The sequence below is a fragment of the Lathyrus oleraceus genome, chromosome 4 (assembly GCF_024323335.1).
Source record: "Lathyrus oleraceus cultivar Zhongwan6 chromosome 4, CAAS_Psat_ZW6_1.0, whole genome shotgun sequence".
In the NCBI taxonomy this organism is placed as follows: domain Eukaryota; kingdom Viridiplantae; phylum Streptophyta; class Magnoliopsida; order Fabales; family Fabaceae; genus Lathyrus; species Lathyrus oleraceus.
In genome coordinates this window covers 285,869,348-285,891,952 of record NC_066582.1, presented here as the reverse complement: position 1 = coordinate 285,891,952, position 22,605 = coordinate 285,869,348, and the positions used below count along the sequence as shown (strand labels likewise).

General features: G+C 35.5%; 1 long non-coding RNA gene across 1 annotated transcript; it reads right to left on the bottom strand.

Moving 5' to 3' along the window:
* Nucleotides 1-507: 507 nt before the first annotated feature.
* LOC127075139 (uncharacterized) lies at nucleotides 508-8,458 on the bottom strand. The gene is made up of 3 exons (XR_007786224.1): nucleotides 7,812-8,458; nucleotides 2,127-7,111; nucleotides 508-771 (listed from the first exon to the last, which is right to left on the bottom strand). It is a non-coding gene; the product is annotated as an uncharacterized LOC127075139 (long non-coding RNA).
* Nucleotides 8,459-22,605: the final 14,147 nt, after the last annotated feature.

Sequence of the window (22,605 nt, the reverse complement as noted above, 5' to 3'; positions counted from 1 at the left end):
CTTTTCACTTTTCATCTGACTTTTTGTCTTTGGTTCATCTGCATTTTCCTAGGCACCTAGGTCATTCTTGCATTTCATTTTTATAAGCATCATTGATTCAAAGGTTTATCATTTATAATACAAGTGTTTGGATCATGACAAGTGCCTTTTCAAGCTCCACGAGCTAGGGTTTCTTCTATGGCATATTTGGGAAACAAAACCTACGAGATTATGTTACATTGGATTGAGATGCTCATCTCTTGGATCAAGCCTTTTTGGAATCCTAATTGTGGCCTATGATGCTTGTGGATCACTAGGGGAGGTTGCCTTGAATGTCCTACATGGCTTGTGGCTTGCTTTCCTGGTTTTATTATTGTGGTTAAAGGCATTGCAGTTTAAAGCTTATTCAAGAGTCAAGATTCATGATCAAAGTCAATTAAGATTCAAGTTCATTCAAAATACAAGATTCAAGAAAGGTTCAAATTTAAAGTTTGGAGGGAACTATCTTACTTGATATACAAGACATAATTCATTCAAAGAGGGCCCATGTTTCTCATTACAAGTCATCAAAAAATTCATTACACCAATCATAATCAAATTCCATACAAAAACTACATCTTTTTCCTAGAGTCAACTACCTAAACCTAGCTTCATTCACAAAGACATCCCTCCAAAATCTTCAAGTCTCCAAGGTATCCTCTATAAATAACCTTGATCCTTGTCTTGCTCCAAATTTTCATGCCTTGACCAAAGTCTTCACGGGCATATCCTCATTTCAAGCCTACATCAATCCTGCAATAAACAAACCAACAAACACATGCACATAATCAGTATTTCATTTACAGACACACTAATTACATTCATATCATATTAACACATAACAATCAAACCAAACTCACATACTAACAGCTAGCATAACATGACATACTTATAACTTAGGCTAACAATCTAAGATAGTTATATTACTAACATCCATGGTAACAATCACTAACTATTTTTGTTCTTTGGTTTAATTTACTAACCATCAGTATATCCACTAATATAACACAACAAGATAATTTCAATTCATTAACCATTACATTCAACGAGTTTCATGACACTCCCTATTTCTAATTGTCAACCTAACTTTAGCTAATTTCATATCATGCTTCAATTGATTCCAAACTAACCTAGTTATTTCTTGTTCACATTAAATTCATCTAAATAGCTAGCACATCCCTAACAATTAACATACTGCACTTCCATTATGGCATAACTTGTTTGTCATGACAAGAATAATCTTACCAATCCAAACATTCGAACAATCACTAAAAAATAGATGGTTATAATTAATCATAATGCTCATTACAACAACAATTTAACTGATGCATTCATGATAGTCAACATAACTAGTTCATCATTTTTTTCTTTTCATAACCTAATAAATTCAGAATGCCATGATAGTTCCAGCAAATAAATCTCACGGTAACTTATTTCCAATTCAAATTACAATTGAAATTTTTTGCAACACATTTAATAATCACTAACAACCATGCTAACACTTTAACCATAACTGTAAGATAGTTTCTTCAATATCATACAACAACACGTGTTAACTTACTAACTCATTCATAACTAACAACTAACTCTAACTAATTCTACTAAGAGTTCAATCGAGTTTCTAACTAACTCTCAAATTAAAAAATTAACCTAACTGTTTTAACAGAGAGGTAACGATTCCACTAACCTCAATCCCTCACTAACTGAATTCAAAACTAACTCAAACTAGAAATTAACAATCTTAACAAAATATTCTAACAGTGTGAATCATCCTAACAAACTTTGTGTCTAACATAACTGAAATTTAACTGTGCCCAAACTCCATTAATAAACTTGGTCGATTTCCCAATTTTGTTAGAATTACACACTCTATATATTCATCCCACTCTTCAATCATTGATATACACTCATTTGCTCACAAAATTTCTCAATCCCCAAACACTGAGAATTCTCTCTCCATCACAATCAACAATCCATCCTCTCAATCTCGCTGCATCTCACACGTAGTTAACATCAACACCATCATAGAAGCAACACCACCTACGAACTAAGTAGTGAAGAAGAAGAGGAAGATTACATAGTGCAGAGCAAGGAATTCATAATTTTACCTGGATAATCTCTGGTATTCTTGATTTTTCAACTTCATCATCTTCAATTTCAACATACACCAGGGCAGCCTCCGCCTTGAAGGTAAGAGTATTTCTCTTCCTCTTGCTTGATTCTTCTTGCCACAATGTATATTAGACTCTATGGAGCCAAACCCCTAAGGTTTGGACTTCATCTTCTTCATACTTATCGTTTAATTTGATTTTAAGATCTTAGGGTTCGTTTCCTTTTGGCTCAGTTTGGGCTCTAGTTGAGGAATTAGAAGAAGACATCACAAGATTGAGAGAGAGGGGAGGCAAATGATTGTTTTGATGTATATTCGAAAGGGTTTAGACCTTCGTCGGCGCCGAAAGCGATTTCCGGCACGGCGAGGTTTGGCCCAGGTGACGCCATGAGTCAGGGACATGATTCATATGAAACATGAATAATTTGAGTTACTGAACCCTTCTAATATTTCTCTTGGCTGATGTGTGTTGGGCCTAACCCCTGAGCCCACTAAAATTAATGCTATACCCCATCAGCCACAACCATACCCCTCCTGAACAATTTTCATAACACTTTGGGATTTCTGGTTCAAAGCCCATACATAATTGCTGACTACACACTGCAGGCCCACTATACACCCCTGCCTCTCTTTTCTATTTCTTCTTTTTCTTTAATCTTTGTTTGTTTGTTTTCTTAATATCTTTTCTAGTTAAATCTTTTAACACATGTTTAATACTTGTTTCACATTTTATTAGGATATGAAATATAGTTTGAAGAGATGATGATATACTTAGTTTTAATTAGCAACCGATCAAGATTAGTTTTAGATTCAATTTTCAATTAGTTTTTTAGTAACTAATACCTATGCTAATACTAGGTTGATTTATCCTTTAATTCATTAGTTAATTCAAGATTAAATTTTAGAAATTAATATGCTTGTTAACACTTCATTTTCTTTGTGATTCTAGATTTGAAAATCCATGTTCCTGATATCTTGATCCATGTCGTGAGTGATTCACAGATCAAAGTCAAATTTGATCAATTAATCATTTCACTTTTATCTAATTCCCCTATCTAGTCAAGTGATCACAAGTCTCTTGATAACTTGTTAGGATTAGACCTCTGTACTTGCATCACACTGGACCTCAAATCAAACACAAGTTCATGACATCATGCAAGACCTCAAGGATGAAGATTCTGGACATCAAACACAACAAAAAGATTCTTCTTTCAAAACACATGTAAGTCATGATGCGAATTATGCGCCACGAGCTTTAAGCAACGAAGAAGAATGAGAGGGGTTATTCCTATCCTTGTTTTGAGTATCTTTGGATACGGGGCGTAGGCCCCAATTATTCAAAGTATTTGCCTCTGTTCATAGACTTTAGTCCAATTCAAATCGAATAATTGCCAAGCCTTCTTCTCCATAGACACTTCAACAATCAACATATATTACACTCATCAACAAATACATTTTCCTTTGGACCAAACACACACTCTTCTTGAAACCCATACATTCTTTGGGTTAATCACCTCATGGTTAAACACCCATCTCTGAATCAAACTTTCATGCATTGCCCTGTGGAGCTTCATGCTCTAGAAACCTCATGCATTGTCATGTAGAGCTTCATGCTCTGGCAACCTCATGCATTTCTCTGTGGAGCCTCATGCTTTGGAAACTTTCATGTATTGCCCTGTGGAGCCTCATGCTATGGAAAACCCTTTTCTTTTATTTTTCCCTATGGAGCCTCATGCTATGGCAACCTTCATGCATTTCCTTGTGGAGCCTTATGCTCTGGCAACATTCATGCATTTCCCTGTGGAGCCTCATGCTCTGGAAAACCTCATGCATTGCCCTGTGGAGCTTGATGCTCTCGCAAACCCTTTCTTGTAGGTCTTGATCCTTGGATCTAGGAAAAATCCTAAAATTCTGCATTGGCCACACCATCTATTGGTTAAGGAAACAAACTCTTTAGTTTAGATACACCTACCCTATGGATCCAAACAACATAATCCTGATTTAAATGGTACTTTCACCATAACACTTTTCTCATTTCACAACTCTTCTACAATTCAAATAATACTTTTGCAATTCAAGCAAGTTCTTTTTCTTTTTCTATTCAAGCAACTCTTTCTTTTCTCTTATCACATAAACCTTTTAAAAAAAATCTCTTATTTACATAAAAGAACTGTTATAATTCATTCCTTAGCAGTCAAACTAATAGCTCGGAGCATCTGAACAAGGATCAAAATCTGCTAACATCTACACACTTCTAGGATACAATTATAATTGTTCCCTAAAATCAATCAACACTTCCGCATTTTCTACCATGAACTGCGAAGCTCTGATTTTCTCATTGCACTATGAGAATACGTAGGCACGGGGGTTCTAATCCTTGGCGAGCACACTAATTAATAAACTTATTTTCCCCTTTTAGCATTCACAAGTAATCTTTAGATAGTAACACCCATCCGCAAAGAACAATCAAAATGGTTCTCGTTGAGTACAATAGATGTGAGAGGTTTAATATTTTCCCCTTACATAATTGACTTCCTTACCCGTTTCTCTTCCCCTTGGGTTTTATCGATATTTTCTATTTCTTTTGGAATAAATAAATTTCGGTGGAGACTCTGTTGTATTTTCGAGCGTGCGATGCACTCAAATATTTTTCGTAGCGTGACAACTGTATGTTGCGGTTTTGGTTTGTTCAGAAACATAGACAACTATATCGGTTTTGAACAAGTTGTCGAAGATCAAGCTTCCCACAGAGATGATGTCAAATATGAGGACTAAAGTAAATCAATCATTTACAACAATGGTAATGACAAATAGGGGCCTACTGATGAGGTCACATCAACGAGCAAACTCGATTCGGTGCATGAAGAGCGATGACCTTCTGTTGATCACTTTCAGAAGCCAGATACAAATGACATAAATGCAGTGACTGCTAAAGTTGACAGTACTTTTTCTAGTGAAGGTTTTAATAAATTTCAAGAAAAAAGTGACAATGATAAAATCAGTTTCATCGATGAGGAAATGACATCAATAAATTTGCATTATGTAAGGTTGGACAAGACCCTGATATTGTAAGTTGCTTGAAGGAAAATGAAAATTCACCATCATCCAAAGAAGACTCACACATGAAGATTCTGACTTCTGAGAGAAATGGTACACTTCTAGCTAAGCATGAAGGCGGAGAAAACACCCACATTCAAAACACCATGTTCAAAATGGAAGTCAATGAGCTAATTCAACGGTTCGACTTCAAAGCGAGGAGCCAATTCCAACGGTTCAACTTCAAAGCACAAAGCCAACTATAATGACTCGAATCCAAAGTAAGGAGCAACCTATGGTGGTTCAACTTCAAGTATACCTATGAAAGGTCAGCAAGGTCCACAACAGCAGTTTGGAGGAACGCAATCAAATGTAACAAATGGGTAACATGCCCAGATGCTTGGAAAACAGAACAATGTCGGTGACACTCTTAAGTCCCAGAGGTTATCAATGCTGTCAAGACTTGGTTACGAAGAAACATCCCCCTCTCGCTAAAGTGACAAATAATGCAAATGTTTCTCTCGTCAAAACCTCCAAATCCTTGATGTTCATACCTTTGAGCTTAAATTAGACAACAAAACGGAATTTATGATGCTATATGCATTTCAAAATAGAATCGTGGTTGTGTGGAACTTCTGTGGAGAACTCGTGACATCCTAACTGTAATACGAACAATATGTATATAACCAGTGACAAGGACCTTATCATATCATACTGCAAGACTGATTCAGATGAGTTTTTGTCTGAAGGAAATGCGATATTTAACACTGTAAGCAACATTTTAAGTGGTAAATGTCTTGCAAATATAAGAGCAAGTAATAGCTTTTCCATTACAAAGGAATACAATTACCGCGACGATTTCCCAAGTGGTGGTTGTAATTTAAAGAAGCGAAACCTTCAGCATAAACTCGATAAATATGGTATCATTTTGAGTTTTTTCACGGATAAAAAAGAAAATTAGAAATCTGCTACAGTCTTAGGATAGGTTGCACATGATATTTCACTTATAACTTCATTCTTGAAAGTTCCTCTACATTATCCTGTACGGCTTGATGCCTCTCATTCATATATTATTGTCAATGCACCCTCAATAGAGCTAACCTCTTATGAAGCTTCAACAAGTGCAAAATCTTCCACAAATTCCAAACATGTAGAATTTCCCCTATTTTTAGAATGGCAAGACACAAAATGTGTAACTTATGTTATATTCTTACTAAGCAAGGATTTAGAAAAGCTTTTGAGTTTCATTGGTACCAACAGTTATGCCACACCAATTTTGGATACAACAGTCAATTCACTGATGAAAATGCTTCATGTTATTTAGACAAAAAAGGGATCAACTCGTGCTTATGTTCTTCTCCTACATGAAAATTTTGAGAACCGTTCCCGCTACCCGGGTCATTCAGAAGTCAATCTAGTAGTAACAAAATATAGTATCGGGAAGTATCGTTAAGGACGAGAATGCTTCGAGAACATCCACTAAAGGTTGAACAAGTATAAAAATTTCTCTGAGCTGCAATGTTGAACCAATGAAGTGAAACTCATCGTCATTGCCATTATTTTCATAACATAATAGTGCTTCATCATGTACTCTAAAGGATGAAACTTGGTTTTCATCCTGTAACAGAGTAACTTTCTTCATACCACTAGACCTAATGCAAGGATCGGTATTATTCAATGTCAACTCAACCTTTATCATCAACTAGGGATAGCAAGAGGTCATCATCCGAAGAAGGTTCGCAATCAAAAACCATTATTGATCCAGGTTATCATGGCTATCTCTATGCCATCCATTACTTGTAATTGCATTTGGGCGATTGTCATTATCTTGATGGTTCGGGGCGTGAAAGAAGGCCTTCATTGGTTCAAACCTACAACCTTTAGCCGACCAAGGAAGTATAAAGAAGTCTAGCAGTGTGTTCAGGAAATGTGATAAACTTTGGGTTCCTGTTACATATTTCACAAAAAACAAGAAAATGTCTGGTGAATTTCAGAACATCAATCAGTGCAATTTCATTGTAAAACCAACTCTAACTGCCAACAACTAACTGTTAACCAAATTAACAATTCATTAACACTTCTTATTTCCTCCCAGTTGTCAAAATCCATTCCACAACTTGACAAGTTCAAATTCAGTTCATAACACCTCACCATAACTCCTCACTAATAGTTCCTAATACTCACAACTAACACTAACTATCTAAATTTAAAACTAACCAACTATTAGGTTGTAACTAACTTCCTCTTGGATTCAACTTAACCATAAATGTTGCCCTAACCTCTAACAGAGCTGCTCAGAAAAGTGCCTGAAACAGTTAGGATCACCACTCTTTATAACTATCATTCCCTTTTCATTCTAACTCAACCATTCTCATTCTGCAAACCTTGATTCATTTTCTGCAACCCACTCTCTCTGCAACTCTTCATTCTCCAATACTACCCTCACACCAAATCTCAAACTCCATTGTTGGAGCAAGCTTCACCTTGAAGCTTGCCACAGCAAGAGCTCAACATTTTCCTACACTCTACACTACTACACTCATCACATAATCAACAACAACAACAATATGAACTCACAGTCTACAGACCGTGTTCAAAGAAGAAGAAGAAGCAATCGAAGTGCTCAACTAGGAATTTGAAAGCTTACCTAATTAAATATTCTCTGGTTTTTCTCTGCATATTCATCAGCTCCATCTTCAACATTATCTGAGACAAGTCAGATTCTCACAAGTAGTTTCTCGAAATTCCTCTTCTTCTTGCTCTAATTCTGTTACCACAATGTAGCATTGATGTATCTAAACTAAACCTCTAAGGTTTGAGTTCAGATTAAGCTTTCATCTTCATTTAATTTCACCTTTTGCATCATAAGGTTCTTGGATACTTAGCTTTATTCTGAGAATTTAGTTAGGTTTTGAATGAAATTTAGGCTAGATTGAGGGAGAGGACATTGAGAGGAGCATTTTGATGGTGTTATTGGCAATTTTGGACCCATTCCACCACCTCCAACGCGGAGGAGCAAAGCATCGGCGAGGGAAGTGTTTTATGAGAGAGGAAGACTTGGAACAAAACTGAAATGTGAAATGAATTGTACTGAGTGATTTCTCCCCCCAGCCTTGGCCTTATTCCGCATTGGGCTTCCTAGTCTAAGCCCATGGAATTCCATTCATGCACCCCTAATATGCTTAGTACACGCTCCCTCCTTGCTAAGTGTAACATACAACATCTCTTTGGGCCTTTTGTTAAGCCCAACACCTCACTCTCATGCCACACTCCCTTATGGCCTGTGCACCCCCTACAAAGTTAATTTTTTTTTATCAATTGTGTTTTTGTTTTTTCATTTCTTTTGCCAATCTTTTTCTACATTTATTTCATGCTAAAATACATAAAAAATACATGTTAAAAATGGTTAGTTTAGTTAGGATAGATTTTACTTTAGAATTCAATTGGATTTAATTTTAGAATTTCCATTTAAAATCAATTAATGGCATGTTAGAGATTAGGTCCAACTTTGATTATTTTTAAGTTCAATGCCTTGTTATTTTTCATGTGCATGGTGTATTATCTTTGGCATGTTCATTCCCTTAATTAGTTGATTAAGATCATTCTTGATTAATTAGTTACTTTGGTATTAGGTCTTTTATGTGACTTTTCATATCAATTGTCATGCTTCCCCTAGGACTCATATTCAATTGAGTGACCATAAGTCTCTTTATCATTTGATTGAATTGAGACCTTTTCACTTGCATCTGATCCATCATGTCTAGCAAGTCAAGTCAAAGTTTCACACCCAAGACCTTGGAGATGGAAGAGACATCAAGACCTTGATCATTGCTGAGCTTCACATCCATTTCATTTCCTTGTTCATATTAGACTAAAACCTCTTTGTAAATAAGTTCAAAAACACTTAAAAATATGATGTGAATTATGCGCCATGAGCCTTAAGAAATGGAGAAGAATGAGAGTGAGAATTTCTATCCTTATTATGAGTACCTTTGAATACAGAACGTAGGCCCCGGTTATTCAAACTATTCGCCTCCGTTCATAGACTTTAGTGCGATTTAAATCATGGCAATCTTTCTAATTTAAAAAAACAACCACAACCCCTCAAATTCATTTTTCGCCTTAGGGAATTCAAAAACCTTTCACAAAGGACATGTTACTTCCATTCTACCGTAATACAAACAATACTTAAGCCTCCCATGCGCGAGCATACAAACAAAATTTAACTGATATGATGTGAACATTGACACTGTGCACTAAAACCAACCAACAAACACTTATTTTCTACTGCGAACTACGTAGCTTTGATTTTCTCATTGTGTCACGGTGAAGAATCGGAGACCACGCTATTGATTAAACTTGACTCATGAATCAATATCACCACCGAACTTTAATTTATCCAAGGGAAGGGGAAAAGATTCAAAAATAACCCAATATTTATGTGCAAATCTAGAAGATTAAACTTAAGTTAAGCAAAGAAGAGGGGATTCTAAGACACAGGGGTGTGTTATGAAAAGGGAAGGTATTAACACCCTAATCATCTGTAGTACTCTACGCGAACCTTTTAAATATATGTGTTTGGTTTAAAAATGTTTGATATATGATTGGGGATATGAGAAAAAGAACATTTTTTTATTGTTTGATGATTTGGAAAGACATTGAGTCTGATGCCTGCGTACCAGTGAAGGATCAAAACCTCGTAGTTCGGGTTCAAAAGTTAGAAGGGATTTGTTGGGGTTGATTTTATGAGAAAGAGACAAATTGTAATCTTAAGGAGAAAACTCACTTTTAAACCACCACAAACATGTGGAAGATAGATCTTTGCATCAAATTGAAAGAAGGGCTCTCACTTAGATATAGAATCAACAAGTATGCCACATACATCTTCCAAATGGAAAATAATCAATATCAATCTCAACAATATTATGGGGTAGGAGATTTAAATATTAACTAGGGATGACTCATGTCTAATCCTTTTATGAAAAGGTTTTAAACATGGAAAAGCCAAAGTGGCAAAAGGGTTTGAATTAAGTTTATGTTTTTTAGGTCTTCTGAAAAGATCTTTGAATATGCTTAAGTGTTTTGAATAATTTGATTAAGAAATAAAAGGGAAAACAATGACCTAAGTCAAATTTTATTATGAAGGTGGTTATAATAAGGAGGGAGAGAGAGAGAGAGAGAGAGAGAGAGAGAGAGAGAGAGAGAGAGAGAGAGAGAGAGAGAGAGAGAGAGAGAGAGAGAATCCTAAGGTTTACATTGAGGGGAACCTAAGATTATATCTAGAAGTTTTTTGGATTAAGGGGAAGCAAAGTTGAATAGAATGCAGATGAACACTGAGAACGCGAAAACGTATTATATATTTGACTTAATATGCATTGCTTTTTACTTGATTTTCCATACTATTATGCCGTATTTTATGTTTATTTCAGGTATATATCGAATAAGAGATGTCTAGGCAAGAAAAGAGGAAAATAGCAAAAAGGAAAGAAAAAGGGAAGAAAATGGAGCATATTAATATGAATAGTGGCGCCCACCACACCAAATGAATGGTGGCGCCCACCACTTGGATGTGTGGCGCCCGCCACAAGGTTTTAGGAAGTGGTGGCGCCCACCACACTACATGAAGGTGGCGCCCACCTTACATAATGTGGTTCCCGCCACGTGGGCCAAATTAGGGTTGTGGCAGTCGCCATCAACCCGGTCCTCCTTGTTTTTCTCCACACCTTTTGCCACGACCGTTTCTTACTTATTCAACCAACCGCTCCCCACTAGTAGATATCCAAGGCTACTTTTAAGGAGAGTGGGGAGTATATAAGGAGAAGTGAGTCTTCACGGACAGGGTGCATTTTTCCAGTCAGATTCTTGTTGTTAGATTTTCTTAGGCAGATTCCTACCTTGTAAAAGCAATAGATTCTCCACATCAGGGACTATTGTAATTATTGTTTAAGCATCTGAATTTGATTGTAACGGTGTACTCGATTGCCAAAGTGTGCCAGCATTGTTTAATTTGAAGAATCAATATTCATTTCAAGTTCTCGATTTATATTCCAGGTTTTATTTCAATTTCCATTTTAATTACTTATGCCTTACTGTATGCTTAATTATCTGAATATCATGTCTGCTCCCGGATCCATGTCCGGCTAAACCAATAGGTATCGATATGTAAAGACCATCGAAACGATGTGATTCGTAAATAATTGATGTTGGCTTTTATAAAATATTATTTTTCGGTTATAGTTTCTTGGTGTAAATTCGAAATTGTTTTTCGTACGAGAGTACAAAGCAAACAAAGGTTACGGTCAATAAGAACGAGAGTTTGAGATTTTAACCGGATAGCTGAAACTAGGCATTAATCCTAAATACAGCGAGAGCGCTTTAGGATTAATTAGACTTTGTTTATATTCAAAAATTACTTTTAAATTCAAATGAGACTGCGAGAGCCAAGCATTCTGGTTTAAGAGTATGGTCAAAGTCAATAAAAACGAGAGTGAGAGACAAAGTCCTTTAAATAAATAATTTCTACTGAAGAGTATTTTGATCTTTAAGATTACACCAACAATCCATCGAATCCCCGAAGTTTGATGCGTTACATACCGATATCCCATTCTTAAATATCTTTATTAATATTCTGTTTTAGTTATAGGTATTTCTCTTTGCCCCTCCACTCTTAGAAAGATCCTCAGCCTTAGATTTACATAGTAACATTAGATAACAGTACGTTATATTATTAGTCCTTTGGGTTCGATAATATTTAAAACTACGCGATAAGACTGTGCACTTGCAGTCACGATTCCCATAGACTTACTAAGTCAAGCGATCAATTTTGTTAGCACCGTTGCTGGGGACTAATTTAGTCGATATCGTAACTCCAGTGTTGCCCAGTATAGACTAAGGCACTCTTTTCTCTATTATTATGTATCACCCAAATTTTCTCTATGATTATCACTCCCAGTATTTTGAGGAATCGCAAGATTCCTATAAATCCGACCTGGAAATATTAATGGAGGATTTCATTGCGACGCAAACTCACTCTAGGCTAGAATCTATGATGGAATGCTTTATGGCTACACAAACTCTTTAGAATGAATAATTTAGAAAATAAAGTCTCTATACCAATGAAACCCTTAGGCAACTGAACACTGTGGTCGAGTCCCTCGTCACTCACAACGAGGCATTGGAGACTTAAATCTCCCTGCTTGCGTAGACACCTCTAGGACCATTCCCTGAGAAACATGCAGATGTTGTAACAATCACCAGTGAAAAATCTATCGAAAACCCTAAGGAGAGTGATAATGTGGAGGATTTAGGTGAGAAAAGAGTAGAGATTGAGAAAGATCCACCGACACCACCCGAAAGGGAGGTTGTCGAAGAGGTAGAGAAGGAAGCACTATGTGTTGTTCCTCCTCCCTATAAATCACCAATTCCTTTCCCACAAAGGTCTGTAGAAGTTAAGGTAGACCCCAAATCCAAAAGGTATGAGGAGCTATTGGAAAATATCCACACCAATGCACCTTTATTTGAGATCCTGAATAAGAAGAGAAAATTAGAAGATCGTGAAACTAGGGAACCCATTAGTATTAAAAGGGGAAAGTTGTACTTTGAGGTGGTGGATGAAAAAATTGAACCCAAACCTGAAAAGCTAGCTCTCAGGATAGATCCAGAACCACCACCACAAGTTCAGAAGGATAAACTACCTCGCAGAAGAAAAAGAAGAAAAGGTGATGGATATGAGAGATGGATTGATAAGTGGCCATGGAAATCGAGGATAATTAAAAGTTTGACCTATGATTCATCCTCGAAAGAACCACCATGAGTACTTACACTCCTGAGTCGCCGCGCTATCGACGTAAAACATAGCGAATATTTCCTGTTTTCTTAATGTCATTTTTTTTATCTATCCATTTTTTTCTTTCTTATTTTTCGTAAAGTCAATTGGTATTTTTCTGTATTGTTAACCATTACTAACTGAATGCTATTATCTACTTAAGTTTACCTAACTACTGACCATCATGATGCAACAAGTAGATTACATGGACATAGTCTTCAGAGGCAGAGGTCAAAGGAGACGCTTTGAGGCCCTAGCTCAGAGAGAAATGACACTAACCATATACCCCGATGGGCGTACCATGACCAAGTTAGGTATTAGAGACAATATTATATTCCTAATTAACCAAATCGGTTGGGATATCTTTGCTATAAAAAGAAAATTTAGTTCCTACTGTAGGTTAACTTTAGAATTCCTAAGCTCCCTAGTTTACCTGCCAAACCATGGTATGGGATTTAACAAAGGCCTCATCACCTTTATGATGTTCGATATTGAGTATCGCTACAATCATAGAGAAATAACTGAACTCCTAGGATGCCCTAATGGTACTGATACCTTTACCATCACCCAGGAAGACAGACTTGTAAACCTTGAATTAGATTACTTTTGGGGTAGCATCACAAGAAACAACCATCCCAAGCTGGATCTCATGCATTCTGAGAACATCCATAACCCTGCCATTCGTTACTTTCATAAGATCCTAGCTCACACCCTATTTGGAAAGGAAAAGAACATAACCTCCGTGTCCAAATACGAGCTCTTTATAATGTATTGTGCATCACAGACCCGTCCTGTTAATGATGCTACATTTATGATAGCTAATTTGGACCGTTTAGCGCAATATAACCATGAACCAATCTTAGTAGGGGGCTTAGTGACCATGATCACAAATGCCATTGGACTGAGACCGCCACTTATCAGACTTAACCCTTTAGGTGGAATACGACCAATGAACATCCAATTCTGTTTCAACACTAGTATCATTAGAAACCTGGCCCCGGATGTGTTTGAATTTCTAATTAACCACCAAGTAGTACACCTGTTTATCCTTCCAGACCATAGGACGAGTGTACATGATAGGAACAACTGGCTCTACGATTTGTATGGACCACCAGATGCACCACCCTCTCCTCCAGAGACACCCCAAATCTACGACCACTATGATACCTTTCTCTCTGACGCTGAATCACGCACCCCTGATATACTTGTTGCACCTCCTACCGATCATGCTGCTGCTATCGATGTTGTCCAAACAGATATCGCCAACCTGAGAGGAGAGCTGAACACTTTGCGCGTGGACTTCCACGACTTTATGGATGTAGTGATAGAGAACCTGGATCACATTTACCAACACTTCTACTCATTTGCTCCTCCTGCCAGCAGTCACCGTAATGACTAATTTATATGAATATTACTGATTTACTGACATTGATTTTAGATTTTATTTTCATGTTTGGAATTTTATTGTTGTTTTTACACATTGGGAATTTTTAATTATTTCATTCTTATATAATAGACGAATTATATTATTCTTTCCTATCTTCCTCATTCTTTTCTTTTTCAATTTTATGTTTTGATTTCATTTTACCATATCCTATTTTATCCATAATTCTCACTCCTAGGTATCCTATTTTTTTTCTTTCACCTAATATTACAATTACTATTAAATGCCGGTCAAATTAATTTCACATGCAAAAGCTTGGTCAAAGATAATATGCAGAGTCAAAATGAGAACATATGGGAACACACAACACTGCATGTGGAGCCTGCCACACACAGGCTGTGGCACCCATGTGAGCACTGTGGTGCCCGCCACACCCTCTTAGTGGAGCCTGCCACACACATGAAAAGTAATCCTCACACGCACATTGTGTTATTGTCACATTAATTCCTTAATTGCTTTGTCCCTTGCATGCTAAACAATGTATTAAAGCATTTTCAACCATTTTCAAATTCTTTGACCGAGGCATTGAACTCCATTCAAGGAAATTTATTTCATTAATCAATTTCCAACCACCATCATCTCTATATAAATCACCAATATAATCTCACAAAACCACACATCTCATAAACATAATTCTCCTCTTTCTTGCTACATTCTTACTACATTACGTGAGTAGTGCGAGTTTCAGTCATGGCACAAATGAGAGAATACGAAGTATTGTTCAGAAATGGCGAACCAGGTGAATTGTAGGAAGAGATTTACACGGCTCTAAGTGCAAGAAAAATCGAATCAACAAGGTACATCGATGAACCCTGCTTAATAGCCTTAGGAATTATTGATAGTGTTAATCATATGCTAAACACTTTAAATTTAAATTACTTCCTATCTTTTAAAGACCCAGTATATGCCCAATTAACATTAGAATTCCTTAGTTCGCTAATTTTTAGTCCCGCACCCAACACAAACTGTTCTAGTGGGACTGTCTAGTTCCGCTTATTCAATATAGAATATGCTTTTACCTTTGCCCAACTAGCGGACCTGCTACAATTCCCCCATGGGGATGACGTAGTCAGTGAGGTCCCAGATACTGAAGGTTTGCAGCACGCCTTTCAACCATTTTGGAGGGTAATAACAGGTACGGTAACCCATAATTTTGAGGGAAACATAGCCACTTTAATTCACAATTCGGCTATTCGTTATTTCCGCCAAATATTGGCATGCACCATTTTTGGCCGATCCAACTCTAACAAGGTGAACGAAAAAGAACTCTTTTATCTGTTCGCCACTTTTCTGCCACAAAAGGTAAATACCGTCCCTTTCATGTTCTCTCACATGAAGGCCATTGTCAACACGAGGAGAGGGCCAATTATTTTTGTAGGTTTAATAACCTCAATAGCCAGAGTTCTAGGACTCGAAGATAAATTCTCCCGGCTAACTCCGCTCCCGCCTCGTGTCATTGACATTAACATGACGAGGAGCATGAAATTGGTAAAACGAAGGCGAGACAGTAAGTTTCACCTAATGGTAGCAAATAATGTTTTTCAAGATTTCATCCTCCCAAACCCAATTTTCACATATGTGCGCAACCCGGAAAATTATTGCTATATTCATGATCCGGTCCCTAACCAAGTCCCCGCGCATATTCCTGAGAATATAACTGCTGGCGGGAACATCAATGAGGATTATATTCAGGAGCAAACTGTTTCTGCTACTGACACACACCCACACACCACACACATGTCTTCTGAAAATGTTGCAGGTACATCATCCAACCAAAGACCTAGAAGAAGAAATGTGGTACCTGCCACTCTTGATGACATTTATGCTGAATTGTTGCGACGTAACGAATTAGACGCTCATCGTGACCAACAAATCCAAAACATGGAAGCTTAGCAAACAAAAATGATGCAAATCATTCGTTAGATGCAACATGACCAACATGATTACACTTTCAGGAATGAACAAAACATGTCTGGTTTGATTGATGAAATGGCAACAATGACAATACGTGTGGAAGATCTACAAGAATATGCCTCTTATGTGGGTCCGCCACCTCACCAACCTGGAAATGGTGGACATGGACGAACACGTAGCAGAAGGCGCCAGTAGCAAGCTACCCAAGTTCTACCTTCCTTTCCTATCTTATGTCGTTGCATTGGGGACGATGCTCGGTTTAAGTATGGGGGAGGAAGCTTTACCACTTTTATTTATCACTTTCTAGGTAGATTTAAATTATTTTTATTTCCTTTTGTTATTTTATTTTGTTAAGTGTTAGTTGAGTCAAATATTAATGTGTTGTCGAGTCTTTATGCGTGGTTTCCGTTATTTACTGATTCTCCCATTTGCTTAAGCCATACCAATTTTTTTGCAAAAATCTTGACTTAGAAATACAATATATCTTTTGAAAGTTTTGAACTATAAATAAAACTGAGGTTAAATTGTAAAGATTTGGAAAAACTTTACAAGATCGATATCGTTTTAACACCTTAAATCTCCCAAGTATAAGATCGATTTGAGTACTTGTCATGCCGTAGCCTTAAATTCCATCCTTTAATATTCCTTAAGTAGTTTATCTAGCAGTCAACACCATCCTAAGCACACACTACGCAAGAAGTCGATGCAAATAAGTGTATGATCTCAGGCTTAAAAGAGAAAAAGATTGATAAAATGTATGAAAAATGTTGTTCCCTCTAAGTTAGGTGACACTCACCCGGTCATTTAACCCAACGGTATAACCATCTTTAGCTGTTAGTTGAGCCAAAGTGCGAGAAAAGAAAGAAAGAAATAATGATGAGATCAATCACTAACAGATTTCCTTGCTATAAATGTGAAAGGATAACAGGCTTAATGTGATTGCACTAGAATGAAAAAGGATAAAAAGAAGGATTAGTAAGGTAGGCTTAGGCATGATGACATGATTCAGATTGGTTTGTATAGGAGGGAGACTTATGGTTGCATGATTGCTATTATATGTTCCAACGATACCCTTAGTGTGGAAGTTAGTACCTGTTGATGCAATTTCTGACCAAAGTAGAGTTTATAGGCTAGAATGAGTATCCGAATGCAACTGTGTTTTTCACTAGTCTTGATACTGTATGTTGCAGAATTTTACAAAACTCTTTTATTCCTGTACGCAGCATTTGCTTGAGGACAAGCAAAGGTTTAAGTATGGGGAGTCTGATAACGCGAAAACGTATCGTATATTTGACTTAATATGCATTGCTTTTTACTTGATTTTCCATAGTATTATGCCGTATATTATGTTTATTTCAGGTATATATCGAATAAGAGATGTCTAGGCAAGCAAAGAGGAAAATAATAAAAAGGAAAGAAAAAAGGAAGAAAATGGAGCATATTAATATTAATAGTGGCGCCCACCACAACAAATGAAGGGTGGCGCCCGCCACAAGGTTTTAGGAAGTGGTGGCGCCCACCACACTACATGAAGGTGGTGCCCACCTCACATAATGTGGCGCTCGCCATGTGGATCAAATTAGGGTTGTGGCAGACGCCATCAAGCCGGTCCTCCTTGTTTTTCTCCACACTTTTCGCCACGACCGTTTCTGACTTATTCAACCAACCGCTCTCCACTAGTAGATATCCAATGCTACTTTTACAAAGAGTGAGGAGTATATAAGGAGAAGTGAGTCTTCAGGGGTGTGCATGGATAACCATTTAATATGAACCAATCCATTTATATGGTTATGGTTTATAAACCAAACCACTTCTCAGAAAAACCAATTTAAAATTCCGATCCGGTTCCGAACCAGTTTAAACCCGGTTTTAAATGAGTTTTGATTTTAATCAAAATTATTTAATTTTATTTAAATTTTATTTTCTTTAAATTAATATTAATTTTTAAATTTAAAAACATAAACAAATTTTATGAGGTTTTAAAATATTTTTTCTTTTAAAATTTTAAAAACATACAAAAAACAATTTTTTTTCGAAAAAAAAAACAAATATTCAGAAAAAAGAAAAAAAAATCAAAAACAATTGAAAATAATAAAATTATATTCTGAAACTAAATTTTTTAAAAAAAAAACCTTAAAAAATAAATTATTCCAAAATATAAAAATAACTGAAAAAAATTTATTTAAAAAAAAATGGAAATCGAAAATAAAAAAATTCTGAAAATAAAGAATAATTTCTATTATGAAATTATAAAAAATTATTATTATTATTTTTTTTAAAAATCTGAAAATAATTTTTTTTTATATTCTGAAAATTTGAAAATTAAAAAAATTATCAAAAAAATAATTATATAAAAAAATCCAATTTTTTTTAAAAAAGAAATTCTTTTACTGAAAAAAATACAAAATATTTTTTTTTATTTAGAAGAAAATAATAATTTTATTTAAAAAAAAATATCAATATAATTTTTTCAAAAAAAAAAATTCCGAATAGAATATTTTTCGTGAAAAGAAAAAAAATCTAAATTTTATTTTTAAAATAATTCTTTTATAAAATTTAAAAAAATTTAAAAAATAAAATTAATTTATAATGTGATAAAACATGAAAACAAACAAATATAAAAATTTAACGTATAGTAAATTTTGGATACCCAATAACAAAACGAAATTTTTATAATAGATAACGGTTTATATTTGGATAACAAAATGGATACCCAAATTTTTATTTTAGCATTTGGTTTGGTTTTTTAAAAGTGGAACAATTTGGATACTAATTTGGTTATGAATAACCGGGTGTTTTGCACACCCCTAGTCTTCACGGACGGGGTGCATTTTTCCAGTCAGATTCTTGTGGTTAGATTTTCTTAGGCAGATTCCTACCTTATAAAAGCAATAGATTCTCCACATCGGGGATTATTGCAATTATTGTTTAAGCATCTGAATTTGATTGTAACGGTGTACTCGATTGCCAAAGCGTGCCGACATTGTTTAATTTGAAGAATCAACATTCATTCCAAGTTCTCGATTTATATTCCAGGTTTTATTTCAATTTCCATTTTAATTACTTATGTCTTACTGTATGCTTAATTATCTGAATATTATGTCTGCTCCCGAATCCATGTCCGGCTAAACCAATAGGTATCGGTATGTAAAGACCGTCGAAACGACGGGATTCGTAAATAATTGGTGTTGACTTTTATAAAATATTATTTTCCGGTTATAGTTTCTTGTTTTAAATTCGAAACTGTTTTTCGTATGAGAGTACAAAGCAAATAAAGGTTACTGTCAATAAGAACGAGAGTTTGAGATTTTAATCGGATAGCTGAAACTATGCATTAATCCTAAACACAACGAGAGCGCTTTAGGATTAATTAGACTTTGTTTATATTCAAAAATTACTTTTAAATTCAAATGAGACTGCGAGAGCCAATCATTCTGGTTTAAGAGTATGGTCAGAGTCAATAAAAACGAGAGTGTGAGACAAAGTCCTTTAAATAAATAATTTCTACTGAAGAGTATTTTGATCTTTAAGATTACACCAACTATCTATCGAATCCCCGAAGTTTGATGCGTTACATACCGATATCCCGTTATCAAATATCTTTATTAATATTATGTTTTAGTTATAGTTATTTCTCTTCGTCCCTCCACTCTTAGAAAGATCCTCAACCTTAGATTTACATAGTAACATTAGATAACGGTACGTTCAATTATTAATCCTTTGGGCACGATAATCTTTAAAACTATGCGATAAGACTGTGCATTTGTAGTCACGATTCCCGTAGACTTACTAAGTCAAGCGATCAAACACACACTTGAAAAATGACAAGAATGTCATGATTCCTTTCCCTTGGATATAAACAATAACAAGGTTGAACATGCATTAACATTAAGGCACAAAATATGGCTAAATACAATGGCAATCACAAGGTGAGTGAGCTATGGATGACAATATTAATTATGGTTTTTAGGCATTGAGATAAACATAAACAAGACATGACGAAGTTTCACATAATATCACAAGACACAACACATTGATGATGAAGACAAAATCATATTTGACATGGTAAAAGTATTCATTGGTACATGGTAAACACAACATGAATCAATTTAGATCAAACATGCATCACATTATAAGTCTTCAAAAAATAAACATTAAACTTGAATCAAAGTTCATGATAAGACCAGGCTTAAGTAGAAACCCTAATCATGCATCAAGATGCTTCAAAAGATTCATCTAAACAAAACCCTAAGTTTCATCTAAATAATCAATCACTAATATTTTAAAACAAGGCCATTTAATCATGGTATAATGCCCAAAATATGATCATGTTTAAGCAAACAAAATGCTACCAACATCAAACAAGACCTAAGCAAATATACATTGGTCACGCAAACATCTACAATCACTTAGAACAAGGAATCAGTAAAAGAAAATCCATTAAAAGGCCTAAAAACAACATAAAATGAACTAGTTTTCTACCTAATAAAAATGGTCAAGATAAATATTATTTTTCGAGATTTTTTTGTGGATTCATAAAATAGAGGGGATAAATAACAAGTGGGCAAAAAATCTTTAAAAAATAATTAATTTTGCATATAGAAATAAATGCATGAAGATGTGAAAAAAAACCATAAAAAAATAATGGTAAAAAAAACAAGGAAAATGTGGCCAAGGGGGTAAAAAAACAACTGCTAGGATGTCAACATTGACACTGTCCACTAAAACCAACCAACAAACACTTATTTTCTACCGCGAACTACATAGTGTAGCGGGGTATTCGTTACCATTAGAGATATTGACTAAATCCAAGGTAAATCATACAAGTCAAGTCGCCACCGCACTTCTATTTATCCAAAGGAATGGTTAGAAAGCGAACAAAAACCTAAAAGTTTTATCGAATCAAAAACTAGTAAAAGAGAGTCAGAGATCTGGGTAAGGGGGTTGGTTATGCAATGGGAAGGTGTTAGGCACCCAAAACATCCTAGGTACTCCTAGGGAGCCCTTTTCACATTTGTTGTAAGGTTGTTGTTTTGTGAAAATTTGTTTGTGCAAACATGATTGAAGAGATGAGAAAAGAATATACAAGTTTATTTACATTTGTGTTTGGATGGATAAACCCATTGCCTACGTACCATCTTATAAAAAGATTAGGATCAAAACCTCGTAGTTCGGGGTAAAAATCTTTAAAAAAAATGAGTGAGTGGATTTATTGGTCCAAAAGCCTTAAGGTCTTTTGTTATCCAAGGGAGAAAACTCAACCTAAAACCACAAATCCACCATGTGAGGATAGCTTCAACATGTTAGTGAGGGGTTAACCCTATAATAAGCATGGAAGACTCATTGTCCATCACTAAGGATAAAGGTGAGTATTACATCTACCTCAAGGATAACTCAAACCTAATAGCTAAAGGTTATAAAAAAGTGATTTAAAAAAGTGGCCATTGAAACTACAAAAGCATTTGAATGGGTTATATTTACCAATGAAAAGTATTTACAAAAATGGTCAAAGTTGACTTAGAAGTTCAATTCAAAATAATTATTATGAAAAGAGAGTTTGAAAATCAAAAGCATAAGGCTTAGGTTTCTAATGTTTGAAAACAAGTGTTAGATGTTTGCACAAAAGTTTTGGCTTGGGTTAGAGTGGAGAGAAGAAGAAGAAGGGCTAAAGTCCTAAGCATACAATAGGTAAGGGATAAGAAACAAAACCACAAAAGGAGTTCCTCTCTTGAAATCATATTGATGATCCAAGTAGCTCCCATCCTTTGGAATAAGCAATCACAAGCATAAACTTAAGCAATCAACAATCAAATGAACTCTTGGAAGGTTCCTCAATGTATCTTGAATCTCTCTCTCTTAGGAGCTCATGGTAATGGTTCCTCAATTTGGCTCAAGTGGAAATCCCTAGCACAAAGAAACACACACATCAAAAGGTTCTATTTACAAATCAAAGAATGGACAAGAGGGAGTTTAGAATATGGTCCTTTCAATGTTCATCTTTAAGCTTTAAGCATTCTAAAGACATGAGGCCTAGTTGCTCTTTGACATTTAAGCACTCTAAAGGCATGAGGCCTAGTTGCTCTTCAAACTCCATTTGCTTGGGTAAGTTCCTAAAGTCTAAGTCCATTTTGTCCAATTCTTTGCATTTGGTCCACAACAAACAAACAAAACACAAGCACAAAAGATATATACACAATTATATGCTCAAGTGAGCAAAAGGCAAATGGCATTAACATAAACATGTGCTCAAGTGAGCAA